Genomic DNA, 15122 nt, shown 5'->3' on the forward strand with positions numbered 1-15122 from the left:
ATAACTAAAACTAAAACCGATATTTACTATGACAAAGCAGGGTCCTTCAATTACCATTTTTGTAAGCGGAAATGACAGGGACCCCTTGAAATCAAAGGAAAAGGGTTTAATACTCCTGTATCGCAAAGAGGACTTCCTTTGGACTAAACTTAAAAACTAATTTTACACTTCTATCCACATATTCAAAGGCTCACCCTGATCACATAAACTCTAGCACTGCTCATCCACCATGCGCATAAGGGAAATATAATCATATACCCAAGGTCACCAGTACAAGACAATGTTACAAAATATATATCTATTTATTAGTGGAAATATCATAAAATCCTTTTATCATATGTGACATCACTAACACAAAATCCAAAAATGAATTCAGAAACATTGTACACACTATACAAGCACTATCACTAAAAAGAGAGTACACATTAAAGACAGCACAATATGTCATAAGAAACACACACATCCCAAAGCTGGAACCTGATTCTGCAGCATTGATACGTAACCTATGGTTCCATCCTCTTCACGGATGGTGTTAAAAATGTGTCAACGCATTTCGATGGACTAACTTATAACACCATCTTTCTCAAGGCTGTACAAATGACTGATTTTGACCGGAGCATCTAAAATAACCTGTATAATAAAACACAAATGTCAACACACATTTATAATACTCTATTTAACGTTATATCACTAATTCATTACAGGGCTCGTGAATATCAACATCCACATTTATAAACTGCCACTAGTGCCATAATTGCAGGTGTTGCTTATTTATACATAGCATACCATTAAAAACAAACAAATCCATAATACATCTTTGGGTAACCAGACAGAGATACAGATAAATTGTAATCTGGGTCTGTTTGATCCCTTTCAAGGAGCACAAGGGCACACAAGTTTTACATGTTTCTCGAACAGGCTTTTGATGTAGGATTTGATGGTGTTGCGCCAATAAGAGGGGCAGCAGCCTACACCCTGACATTTCAGCTGAGCTCAGATCAGTCATCCCTTCCTATTTAAGTGGATTTGTCAATCAAAGTGGTCTATAGTGCTGCTCAGGGAAGGAATTTCACTCTTCATTTTAGACAGGGATTGGCTAGCCATTAGCTGCAGAGAGTATAGTGGCCCCGGAAAGTAAATATAGCTTTTCTGAAGTGTTATATTTCTTAACTAGTTTGAAATTATCTGAATTTACCAGTGAGATTGATTTATAACATCCATTCGGAGAAGTTATTGAACTTTTATTATAGCTATTTCCCACTGGATAAATCCCAAATCCTGTTTCATCCGATTTACCAGCATTGTCTCTCGAAACAACTAAACAGAAATACAAAGAAAAAAGCTTTTGGTTGTTTATACACTGCAGGCACATGCTTACATTAATTTAGGAATGCAGCACTTTTAGGACCTATGCCCCATATAAGGCAATAAGGCAATTTTAGGGATGACTTGTTTAGTGTTAAAAACATGGTTTTAGGCCTGTATAAAAAAATGTACGAGTGGAAAGCGGGGGTGGCCATCCAAAAAGGTGCCACTTTGCAACAGGGTTGAAAGCATTGACAGCATTCAGAGGGGCCACAGGATTCACAAACTCTATGCAACAGGGACACTTCAAAGTTAAACAAATAAACATTATCCAGCAAAGAACAATATAACAACAACTTTTCCTAAAATACGGGAACAGTGCCATGGATATTGCTGGTGCTGCATGTATTTACATCTGTGTAAAAACTTACTGATGCAAAACCTTTCAACCCACTAAAAAATGATCTATGTAAAACACCCTTCTTCATGCACCAAATTCACTGGGGTCACTTTCTTTCCTATGTGTTCACCATGTAAATATTTTAATATAATTGGCCTGCCCACACAAGTGAGGTACCATTTTTATCAGAAGACAAGGGAATGAGGGTGGAAAGAAGTTTGTGGCTCCCCACACAATCCAGAACGTTCTATCACAGTAATGTGAGGAAAATATGTTTGCTTAGTCAAAGTTTGAGGTTTGCAAGGGATTCTGGGTAAGACAATCTGGTCAAAGCCACACAAGTCACTCCATCCTGGATTCCTCTAATTATCTAGTTTTTAAAAATGTCCTGATTTGCTAGGTTTCCCTGGGTTCTGACTGAGGCAACGTTCAAAATCCTCACCTCTCCACTTTGCAAAAACAGGTCAGATTTGTGTTGAAAAATGTCATGTACCAATATTTTGTTTTGGGCAGGTGCCTTTTGTAGGCACTAGGCCTACCCACACAAGTTAAGCATAATTTTTATCTGAAGACATGTGGGAGCATAGAATAGTAGAATATTTGCTATTAGCCATTGGATTTCACTGCATTTGTGCCATCCAAATGTAAGCCAATGTGTAAGAAAGAAGATATTTTGAAATATAACCTCTAAGTTATATGCACGTACGGGTATCTACAAATTGAAAGATGTACAAATAACAACTGCTCCTAAACCTCATATCTTGTGCCCATTTCAGAAATACAGAGGTTGCCTTGATACCTGTTTTCCACTCTACATATGTCACCATAAGAATTGGTCTATACCCAGTACACAATGAAAAACCATTGTACAGCGCAGCTCAGTTGTTGGTTATGAGTATCTTGTGTTTTTGAAGGATTTACAAACACAATATATCCACACAACCAAAAGGGTATAAGGAATCCATTGGTATACTGCTTTTGTAAATTGTCCATCGTGGCAAAAAGTTACAGATAAAAACATTGTTACAAATGGCTGTTTTTCCTACTCATTAACAATATTTCCTTACTTCAACAGTAAGGTTCTGTAAGAAAACGTTAAGGGGTCTACATATATGTCCCCATCCTGACTTTGAAATGTTGTGTACATTTCAGAAATATATAGTGTTCTTGTATCACCCATCAGTTTCACACTGGTTTCTACCACAAGTTGAAAGTAGGTTGAAAGCACATAAAATAAGAAAAATGGGCTCCCTCTCTGAAAAATACCAAAACTGTGGCAAAGAATTAGGAGGGTGATTACGATGGCGGACGGTCTTTAGTCTTTCAGCCATTATCCTGGGTCTTGGGACCACCCGTCTATATGGCGGCAATCCCGCACATGGAATTAGAATGCAACCACCACTGTAGTGGTCGCATTGTTCATTTTTATCATTACGGATGGTGCTGCTGGCTGCAGCACCCGCCACAATGGTAAAAATGTAAGTTTTGCATTTCCCTGCAATACATGGCAGGCACCACGTGGTGCCTGCCACATGGTGCAGGGAAATGTTGAAGTACAAAACTTGAGTGCCCCTGCTGAAGGGGGGCCTGCTATGGGGCACCCAAAGTACAACCCCACCAGACTGTGAATGGCGGTTGAACCGCCATTTACAGGCTGGCGGAGATGCAGAATCCTAATCTGGCGGACGGGGCCGGCTAGGCACTGCCACCATTTTAGAAATGCTTGGTCGGTCTGCCAGGCAAGCGTAATGATTGCCTGTAGTAGACCCTTGTCAGACAGACTTTGCGTCCGCCAGCACTCCACCCGCCACATAATATGGCGAGCAGATAAGTGCTTTACCATGGCAGGGAAACCGCTACCGGCAGGCTGCCAGTGGTGGTTTCTCTGCCATCGTTATCAGCCCCTAGGTTCTTTGATTCAGCTCTGCATGTTCCTGAAACCTGGGAAGATGGTTAATTTAGCACAGCAAACCATTCACTGATGCCATTTTAGGGGAAAACCCCAGGCATTTTTATCCAGAGCACCTTTTTCAATTTTTCCCCTAAAAATTAAACATTTAACTATATTTTGACTATTTTCTCGGTCCTTTCCAGGAGAATCCACAAAACATGGATAACTTTGGAGAGGACCAAGGATGATCGAAAAAAAATTATGCAAATTTGGCTTGAATACAGTTTGTGGACAAAAGGTTATAAAGACCTAAGCACAAATTACCTCATTCAGCCAGAAAAGGGCCCAATACTGAGGGGCGGGGAGAGGCCCAGCAATTAAGGGGTTAATTTAGCGCTCCAATGCCCACTTTATGTGACAAAACACAAAGTATGCAGATGTGCTGAACTGCTCTGTGTGTGAGAAGAGTCTTCTGAGCTTCTCAGAAGCGGTCGCTCCCCTCGCTTCTCCCTGCTCATCCACCTGGTATCGTAGCGCTTACTGCCAGACTGCTGATTGCCATCTATCACGCATTGCTCGCTCTGCTTGAATTTTGTGTCATCGTAGCGCTTACTGCCAGACTTGCTCGCACTGCTGAATATTCAGTTATAGTAGCGCTTTACTGTTAGACCGCGTTTTTCTATTTACTGTGCCATTGTGTATCACTCGCTTTGCCTGCTCTGATCATTGTTGCCTGACTGTGCTGCCCAGTTCATGGCGCTTAATAAGGTCATGCCCCAATCTCGTCCTGTTTCGCTTTTGGCTTGCTGACATTTTGTTGTTTGTTGTTGTGCCTCCCAGCCCGGCTCTCCACCCCGCTCCCGCCTCCCAGCTGCTCCTCCCTCCCACAGAAAGTGTAGGTTTTACCCTTCCAGTAATAGCGCTGTGACCGTCCTGAGCTTCTCAGAAGCGGTCGCTCCCCTCGCTGCTCCCTGCTCATCCACCTGGTATCGTAGCGCTTACTGCCAGACTGCTGATTGCCATCTATCACGCATTGCTCGCTCTGCTTGAATTTTGTGTCATCGTAGCGCTTACTGCCAGACTTGCTCGCACTGCTGAATATTCAGTTATAGTAGCGCTTTACTGTTAGACCGTGCTTTGTTATTTACAGTGCCATTGTGTATCACTCGCTTTGCCTGCTCTGATCATTGTTTCCTGACTGTGTTGCCCAGTTCATAGAGCGCTTAATAAGGTCGTGCCCCAATCTCGTCCTGTTTCGCTTTTGGCTTGCTGCCATTTTGTTGTTTGTTGTTGTGCCTCCCAGCCCGGCTCTCCACCCCACTTCCGCCTCCCAGCTGCTCCTCCCTCCCACAGAAAGTGTAGGCTCTACCCTTCCAGCAATAGCGCTGTGACCGTCCTGAGCTTCTCAGAAGCGGTCGCTACCCTCGCTGCTCCCTGCTCATCTACCTGGTATCGTAGCGCTTACTGCCAGACTGCTGATTGCCATCTATCACGCATTGCTCGCTCTGCTTGAATTTTGTGTCATCGTAGTGCTTACTGCCAGACTTGCATTAAGAGCCACAGCAAATCCACATACTCCAAACAGAGCTCCAACACTAACCACCTGAAGTGCATCCTGCTCAACACCCGCTCGGTCCACAGACACGCCATTGAACTTTGGAACCTACTCGACACCACATCGCCGGACGTCGCCTTCCTTACAGAAACCTGGATGAACACCTCATCAACGCCCGACATCGCCATAGCCATCCCGGACGGCTAAAAAATCATCCAAAAGGACCGCATCAAGCAAACAGGAGGAGGAATCGCCATCGTCCACAAGAACACCATCCACATCACAACCAGCTCCGATGACAACCTCACAACCGCCGAACACCTTCACTTCCAGATCCACACCGACCCTAAGACCACACTCAGAGGCACCCTCATCTATATACCACCCGGACCCCGCACACAATTCAGCGAAGACATCACTGACTTCATCAGCCCTAACGCCCTCCCCTCTGAGGACTACATTCTACTGGGAGACCTCAACTTCCACCTGGAGATACTGGAACAAAATTACCTCCGACCAGCTCTTCACCAAAACCCTCCTGCAAAATCATCGAACCCAAACCAAGCAGCCAGCAACCTCACACAATGGATCACCCACAGCGCTGACAAATTAGCACCCTTGAAAAACCATCAAATCAAGCAAGGCAGCAAAAAAGCCCCCTGGTTTAATGAGGACCTTAAGATATCCAAGAAGATCTGCCGCACCCTCGAGAAAGCATGGCGAAAAAACCCAACCTCTGACAACCTGGCCACCTTCAAGAACACCACCCGCAAACACTACCAACTGATCGAATCCACCAAGAAATCTTCATTCAAGGATCGACTCGACAACAACGCCCACAACAGCAAAGAACTATTCAACATTGTCAAAGAGTTTACCAACCCCACCGCTGGCACCAATGACATCACTCCCTCCCAAGACCTCTGCGACTCTCTAGCCTCGTTTTTCCACAACAAAATCGCTGACATACATAACAGCTTTGGAGACCAGTCCACCCCACCCACCTCCGAACTTGAACCCCCCCCAACAACCTTTGCGCCTGGAACCCAATCACCACCGAAGACACCATCTACCTGATGAACACCATTCACTCAGGATCACCAACCGACCCATGTCCCCACCACATTTTCAACAAAGCAGACTCCATTATCGCACCCCATCTCCGAGACGTCATCAATTGCTCCCTCAACTCCGCTACCGTCCCGGAAAGCTGGAAACATGCTGACTCAGCGCCCTCTTGAAGAAACCTACAGCAGACCCCACTGAACTTAAGAACTACCGCCCCATTTTGCTCCTCCCATTCGCTGCCAAAGTCATTGAGAAAGCCATCAACAGTCAACTCCCCGCCTTCCTCGAATCCAACAAATCCCTCAACCCTTCACAGTCCGGCTTCCGAGCCAAACACAGCACCGAGACCGCCCTCATCGCAGCAACAGACAACATTCGAACCCTACTGGACAACGGAGAAACAGCTGCCCTCATCCTACTTGACCTCTCCGCAGCCTTCGACACAGTCTGTCATAGCACCCTTATACAACGCCTCAGCAACGTCGGAATACAAGGAAAAGCATTGAACTGGATAATCTCGTTCCTCGCCGGATGAACCCAGAGAGTCTGCCTCCCCTCTTTCAGATCAGAGGCCACAGAAGTCATCTGCGGCGTACCCCAAGGATCTTCACTCAGTCCCACCCTCTTTAACGTATACATGAGTCCCCTCGCATCCATTGCGCGCCAACACAACCTCAACATTATCTCCTACGCAGACGACACCCAGCTGATCCTCTCCCTCACCAAAGACCCAAACACCGCCAAAACCAACCTACACGAAGGGATGAACGAAGTAGCCGAGTGGATGAAGAACAGCCGTCTAAAACTGAACTTGGACAAAACGGAAGTCCTCATCTTATTATCATCCCCCTCCGCCTGGGACGACTCATGGTGGCCACCGGCCCTGGGAACCGCACCCATACCAACGGACCATGCACGTAACCTGGGCTTCATCCTAGACTCCTCCCTCTCAATGACCAGACAAGTCAACGCCGTCTCATCATCATGATTCAACATCCTACGAATGCTCAAAAAAATCTTCCGCTAGATCCCCACCGAAACAAGAAAGACAGTCACCCATGCACTGGTCACAAGTCGACTGGACTACGGAAACACCCTTCACGCCGGAACCACAGCCAAACTACAGAAAAAACTCCAACGCATCCAAAATGCCTCAGCCAGACTCATCCTTGACATTCCCCGCCAAGCTCACATTTCAGGTCACCTGAAAGAGCTCCACTGGCTCCTCGTCAACAAGGGAATAACGTTCTCCCTTCTCACCCACGCACACAAAGCCCTCTAAAACCTAGGACCCGAATACCTCAACACGCGCCTGTCCTTTTACACCCCCACCCGCAAACTTCGATCGTCCAATCAAGCCCTCGCCGCAATCCCACGCATCCAAAGATCCACCATGGGGGGAAAATCCTTCTCCTACTTAGCGGCCAAGTCCTGGAATTCTCTCACCATCCACCTCCCCCTTACACAGAACCACCTCTCTTTCAGAAAACAACTAAAAACTTGGATATTTGATAAGTAAAGCTCCCCCCCTCCCTCAAGTGCCTTGAGACCTTCTGGGTGAGTAGTGCGCTATACAAATTTAAACTTGACTTTACTTGACCTTCTCAGTCTGCTTCTTTGCACTAAGGCAGAAACAAATATTGGAAAAGTCAGTAGGTCTAGCTTTAATGTAACAACAATTGTAATCATAGGAATTTGCAAATGTTGTTTACATTCATGGTGTGCACACATACAATTTATCACATTAAATCCTCTCCTATTGGCTATGCTGAAGCTGGGAAAAAGTATGAAAAATATTGATATATGTGTTGCATGCTTATAGAAGAAAAAGAACCAAATGTGACTAACAGCACCTTTGAGTTTATTTTTCAGATATTGGATAGCCCCTCATGCCTTCTAATAGAAGTACTTCTGAGAATGGGGAACAATACATTGCTAGCTGATGGCATGAGATGAGAGAGTAGTATTAATCTGGGTGGGGACACGCCAAATCCTCTCTATGCATATTTAAAAAATTGCTAAAAATGTCTCCCAGACAGTTATGCTGCCAAGCCATGTATAAAAAGAGAAGTGCACCATACCTAGATAGGCCACTATCTTGCACTAATATTTGGTCATTCATAGCCATGCTACTTTGAAGATTATTTAGAATGTGTGGGGTGCTGTAAAATGAAGTGGAATTTATGAGAAATAGTTTTCATTACAATTAACCTAAATTTTGCTTAAAGAAAAAAAACACTGCATTCTTTTCCTGTTAGTACCAGAGCATAGGAAAAGACTGGTGTTACATTTTACCAATAATATTGGAAAAAGAGACAGAAACTGACCTAAATGTGCAGTACGGTCGTGATAACTAGTTGCAATAAAACTATTAGTGAATTTTGGCATAACAATAATGCATCTTGCATTCTGTAAATGACTCCATTAGTCAGGAGAGCTCATTTGTTCCAAAGGCACATGGCAAATTTAATCTGAGGAAGCATGGTGGCCAAGAAAATGAGGGACTGGGATGCAGCCTGAGTAGTTACCACTGGTTGAGAATAATTTAATCATTCCATCCATCACCTTCTTGTACTCATGAGTGCAATGACCTAAGTGGCTATGGGTATGCCCAGACTTCAGATCCGTACTCACTGCATCACTGGTACCAAGATGCATCCGACTGAAGAGGCCTCTCTTGGACGAAACTTGTCTCCAACTGTTTGCGACCTAGTTCAAAGAGGACCTTCTTGACAGTTTGTGCTGGACTGCTCTGATTGGAGCACGGTAAAGACTGATTTGTAAACAGCTAGATCTAATCTGAGGTGGAAAGGTCAGCATAAAAAACAATACTAGTCCAAATAGTTACTAGTGACTGAGACTAATTTAAGTGTACAGAAACAGGCTTTTTGCAGGTTCACTCCAACTTTTTGCCCCGATTTTGACTTCTATATACTGATGTAATGACTCTAAAATTCCCTGAAGCTTTCTAACTATATCTCAGTGTCAGTGTTCTAACCGTTTACAAAGTGTATGTTGAACTGGCTACCCCTATTTAACAAATGTTTGCTGGTACATGGTAACAGGGGTAATCAGGCCATGTACATTAAAGTGCCGACCCATAGCTGCAGCACTAATTATTCCACCGTGAGTGTGACAAAGCCCTACATGGCTCCCTGACTGCCACAGCAGACTGGAAGAGCAGTTTTATAAAATGCTGATTTGATTTTGCGATTTAAACTTATAGCTAAGTCCTAGCCTCCCTTAATGATATATCTAAGTCACCCCTAAGAAAAACTTGTTGAGCGCTAAAGTAGAGAGATGTATATTATTAGGCAGGACAAATGTTTTATTATGTCCTAATGGTAAAATCCCCAAATTGTCATTTTTACTTTGGAAGGGTTAGAAACCCTGTTGGCATGTACAGAGTTGCAAGCTGACATCTCCGCTCTGCTAGCTTCTGAATGAGACTACTGAAGTTGGTACTTCAAATTATCAAGTTAATTGTGGCATCAAATCCAGCTTGGAATCCTACTCCTTGCTTGAGGAATAACAATTTGGCTTTAGACATGGCCATGGAACTGAGACAGCATTAGTGACTGCTATGGATGAGATCTGTATGAGGATAGATATTAGGCAGTCTACAGTACTTGTTCTGTTGTATGTGTTGGCCGCCTTCGATACAGTCTACCTCTACACCCTGATGGAAATGGGTTTTGGTGGGACCACATGGAAGTGGAAAAAATCCTACCTGCGAAATTGCTGTCAAGCTGTGGTGCTACCCTGTTTTAATCAGACTTTTAGATGCATTAAACATGGGGTGCCACAAGGATTAGCAATTAGCCCTGTGCTGTTTAACATATAAATGATGCCACTAATCTCTCTGATAAAAACGTATAATATTTCCTTGGTTAATTATGCGGATGACATACAGCTGATTCTGGTCAGCCACCCTCGAAGCGGCTAAGGTCCATCTTAACCTTGCCATGGACTCCTGGAATCCTGAATATGTTACATACTCTACCATCAAAAACGTGATTAAAAAACAAGTGCGTGCGCGGTCACGGGAACTGGATCTGGAGTCCCTGAGGAGAAGAAAAGACTTGCATGAGACCCTATGTTTCCCGCACACCCTGCACATTCCTAAACAGCATCTCACGCAGGCAGTGGGCAGTGCAGCCCTTCATAAGATCTTGGCTTACAGATTACACCCATTGCCCCTCAAAGAATTATACCAGTGCGGCAAGGCCAGCCCAGGACCACAGGAATATAGGCTCTGCAGCTACAAACGGGAGTCATTGGCCCATCTTCTCTTCTGCTGCCCGGCCCTGCGTTTGCCCCGCAGTCTTTACCTTAGGCCACTACTAAGACATACAGGGTTACGCTCTGCAAAGGATGGGATCTTCCATCTTTATACCCTGTCCACGGTAAAGCACATGGCGGCCTTTGGGAAGTTTATCTTTCAAGCATGGACAATGCTGATGACTTCTACTGGTCGGATCAAAGAGTCCTCTGCCGCCCCATGAACCTTTTCCTTGGTATTTCTGTACTCTCGGAGCAACTAGTTAACTTGATCTGTTTGAAATTCTCTTGATTTTAACTTTTGTAATGTTGTGACTTTTGCATCTTTGGTTTTATGTAATAGTTTTCAGTAACCAACAATAAATATCATTCATTCGTTCATTCATACAGCTGATTCTGTCTCTTAACAGCAATCAGTCAGATGATGTAAAAACTTTTCAGACCTGTTTAGTGAACATTGCAAAATGGATGAGTGCAAACTCCCTTAAACTAAATGGGGACAAGCCAAAATGACTGCATTGCTTGGTGAACAAGATCCCAATGCCACTACCCTCAAATCTTTGGCCATTACCTACTGAGACTGGGCTGTCCTCCTTGGAGGCAGTACGCAACGTGGAGTTATCTTTGATGACCGTCTGTCTTTTGAAGAGAAGCATGTCAATAAAGTGGCCGGTGTCTTCATGGCAATGTTTCGTGGCCACAGAAAATTGTTTGTGGTTTTGCCTGATCATGTTATATTTTTAATTGCGCAGAGTGTTATCCTCTGTAGACTGCACAACTGTAATGCTCCTCTTTTGAGAGCCCTTGAATGCTTGATCAAGAGGTTATACAGAGTCCAGGTGGCTGCAGTCAAACTGATGCTGAATAAAGCATGGAGATCCTCAGCCTCTAATGCTCTTAGGGTACTTCATTGGTTACGGGAAGAGCAAAGAACTGTATTCAAGTATACATGTATAGTGTTCAAAGCCCTACAGAAGAAGGGTCCAGTACCGCTGCAACGTAGACTTAGAAGATATGCCCCGGAGAGGGCTCTACTGTCAGCAAATGCAAATCTTATACAGGACTGTAAGTTCTGGAAGGTTACACAAGGTAGTAGCACTTTCACAGTGACAGTTGCACAGACTTGAAACATGATGCTGCCCATTCTAAGAGCCTTGACTGATTAGCTGAAATGTAGGAAAGCCTTGAAGACCTGACTGTTCCCAAAATAAGAATTATTGTTGATGCTCCTTAATAACTGAATACTTGCGTTTTAGTACAGTTTCTAGTTTTCTCCCCACTTGTAGATAATTGCTGATCATAGTGCCAGGATACCAGTGCATTCTATAAATACTATAAATACTATAAATATAATCAAATATAAAATGAAGATACCCAAGACGGATTTGATATCATTTTTAAAGAAAAGTTAACTTTTAGAAAGTTACTGCTCAGTTGCCTAGTTATTCCTGTGGCCATTCACAGATGCTGGCCACCAGACAGCCTTTGCCCTCCTGGAGTAGAGGGTGAAGAACTCCGAGCACAGGAACAAGAGAGGCATGTCACAGAGAGAGACTTTACCTTCCCTCTCACAGGAAGTCACTCAGGATGTTGGCCCAAAATGCTAGCTTCAAAGAAAAAGCTGCCTTTGATTAGCAAATGGCAACCAGAACCAGAGAGGACCTACTATTTTTTTCAGATAGATGGGCTGGCGGCAGGGGTAGAGAGGGGGAACCAGCTGCCAAATAGTTTTTTCTGTGGGGGTGTAGCCCCCAGGCAGTCATAAAGCTAGGGTGGGCTACCAAGTTCCCCACACCAAGAGAAGGGTTCCAACATCTTGAGAGTGGGCAAAATAGTGCACTCTGGGATAGCAAGAAGCCACACTTTGACAGAAGTCATCATAAGGCAGGAGGGAACCTGGTAGCCCCTTGGCTAATGACCGCTTCATACCCAAGGGCACTTTCAGGGAATAAATATGGCACGTCAGGCACCCAGTACCTCAGATCATGTCTGGATTGGAGAGTGGAACGAAGAAGGCTTGCCTTCCTGACTACTTGTAAGAAATTGGATTACTGGTTGAGGGGGTGCAACCCTAATCAAGTAGCAGCCACAATTCTTGGCAATGTGAAACACCAGCAAACCCCAAATGAACCTGTGCTTAACCCTTTGGTACCTTGGCAGAAATGCATTCAGCCTTAACTTAGAGGCAATGTGTAAAGTATTTATGCAGCACACAAACAGTAATGCAGTAAGATCACAACACAACAAAATTCCCACACCAATTGAGAAAAAAGGTTAAAACAATAAATTATTCAACAGCAGAACAACAAAGATTTGATTGTTAGAAACAGAGATATGCAGTTTTAAATATTTAGGTAAGAATTGTGCTTAAAAGCACAAAGTGCCAATGGGGTTATCTGGTCATACCTGGCCGGGACAAAGTCATAAGTTCAGGCAGACTGCGATTTAGCCCGGGCCAGCTACAGGGACCAGGTTAGCCCCACTGAACAAAGTACCCTAAATCCTGGTTGTGGAGAATTGTGAGGTCCCACTTCAAGAATACGTGGTGCAGAAGTGAGTCAGGCTGCAATGTGAGGTCCTGCGTCGAGGATGTGCCACACAGCAGCTGTTCTGAGGAGCTGTGGGCTGCAATGCTAAGTCCTGCATCAACGATGCATCATACAGCAGTGGTTCTAAAGAGTTATGAGATCCTGCAGGGGGGATGCTTCACACAGTTCCAATGCAAGGCTGTGAGGTGATGCGCTTCATCAGTTCTGCTTGGACTACAGCTGTACTGGCAGAGCACCTTCAAGCCCACTCCTAAGAGTCTAGGTCTGGATGGCACCACTTGGGGAGGCAAGACTCACAGCAGACAAAGTCCATGGTCTGGGTTCAAGTTAGTTAGAGACTTTTATGTCCCTGAGGCTCAGCAGGCCAGCAAACAAGCCCTTTGAGTCACACGGGTGGTCCTGACTTCAAGTTGCAGGTCCAGCCCTTCTCACTCAGGCAGCAGGGAAGCAGAATAACAGGACAGCAGAGTAGCAGTGATTCTTACAGCAGAACAGCACAGCAGTACTTTTGAGTCTTCCACAGGTTCAGAGGTGTACAGAGGAGTTGCGTCTGAGGGTTCAATATTGATACTTGGGGCCATATTAAAGAAGTGTTGTGAGGGCAAATGGGCATTAGCACCCACTTTACATGCCCCCGGGGCCCTTTGTCACTCAGAAAGGGCTGCACATACTTGTGCGCCCCTTTCTGTAATACTGGAAGGGCTAGTGCACATGTAGTGCCAGTGCTTTCTTAAAAGAACAATCCCTCATTGCAAGGGGACATGGGAATGTCTGGGGGTCCTATGGACCCCCCCAGACATTCCCTTTCAGACAGGTGCAGTCACTCACTGAACCCACCTCCAATGGGATCTCTAATCTCCCTTAAAAGCGAAAACAGTTTACCGTCTCCACTGTGAAACATAGAGCGGCTGCTTCAAAGCCACTACGTATTTCACCTGAATGCGCTGCCCCTAGGGAAATCATTATAATAGGACGCACTTTCCCTGTTTGTGTCCACCACACCTGATTTAATGCGCGCCATAGTGCAAACAGGGAAAGTGCGCCCTATACATAATACGGCCCCTGGTGCCAACTTTGAAGTAGGCTAAGGTACTGGAGGCTTCCACCCCAGAGGTGCTTGGAATTTCTTGTGTCTCTGCCATTGCCCCAGATTGTCTGGGGGCACAATAGACTAGGGTCAAACCCTTTTTAAGCATGCTTAGGCAGAGCCTTTGTGACGTGCAAGTATGGTAGGTGACAGCTCTTCCTAATCATCAAGTCAGAGATGGCCCATCCTGCCAGCACCTGTAGCTCTTTATTTTATTGTCTGAGTGAAATACACAAGGACCAACTGCTGGCTGCACCTAGTCATGTAACCCAGTAAACAGGCTGTAGGCACTGAATGGTTGGAGAAAGATAATGCCAACTTTCTAAAGTAGCATTTTGAGAATTGTGACCTAGAATCCAACTTTACTATTAAATTTCACTTGTTCAAACACCGAACTTGACATTCATACCTGGTCCCATTTTAAAGTTATCACTTACTAAATGTAATAAGTCAACTGAAAGTTATCGTATCGAAAAGGTAGGCCTCGGAGTAGTGAAAACAAAAAAAGTCTTTCTCACTAACAGAACATGTAAAAGTTAAAAGTGCATGTCCTGCTTTTGAAATGCAGTGCACTCTGACCTTTGGACTCTTTACGGCCTACCCTAGGGGTGTCTTGTATGTATTAAAAAGGAAGGGTTAAGCCTGGCAAAGGTTTATTTAGCCAGGCCGAAATTTCAGGTTAAACTGCACACACAGGCTGCAATAGCAGGAGTAAGACAGTGGGTGGTACAATGAGTGCTGCAGTCCCACCTGTACTATTTAATTAGCAGGCCCTGGTTACATGTAGTACCACATTACTATTGACTTACAAGTACATTATATATGCCAATTGGGGGCATGGCAAAGTAAGATGGCAAAACGGACGTGAGCCGATCAAGCTCAGGAATGAGATTGCACTGATCCTGTGGATAGGAAGTTTAAAGGAGAACCTCCGGCGTCCGCGCAGTCTGGAGAAATTCGACAGACAGTGGACGGATGCGGCGCGA

Source organism: Lissotriton vulgaris, chromosome 6 (assembly GCF_964263255.1).
Source record: "Lissotriton vulgaris chromosome 6, aLisVul1.2, whole genome shotgun sequence".
Classification (NCBI taxonomy): Eukaryota; Metazoa; Chordata; class Amphibia; order Caudata; family Salamandridae; genus Lissotriton; species Lissotriton vulgaris.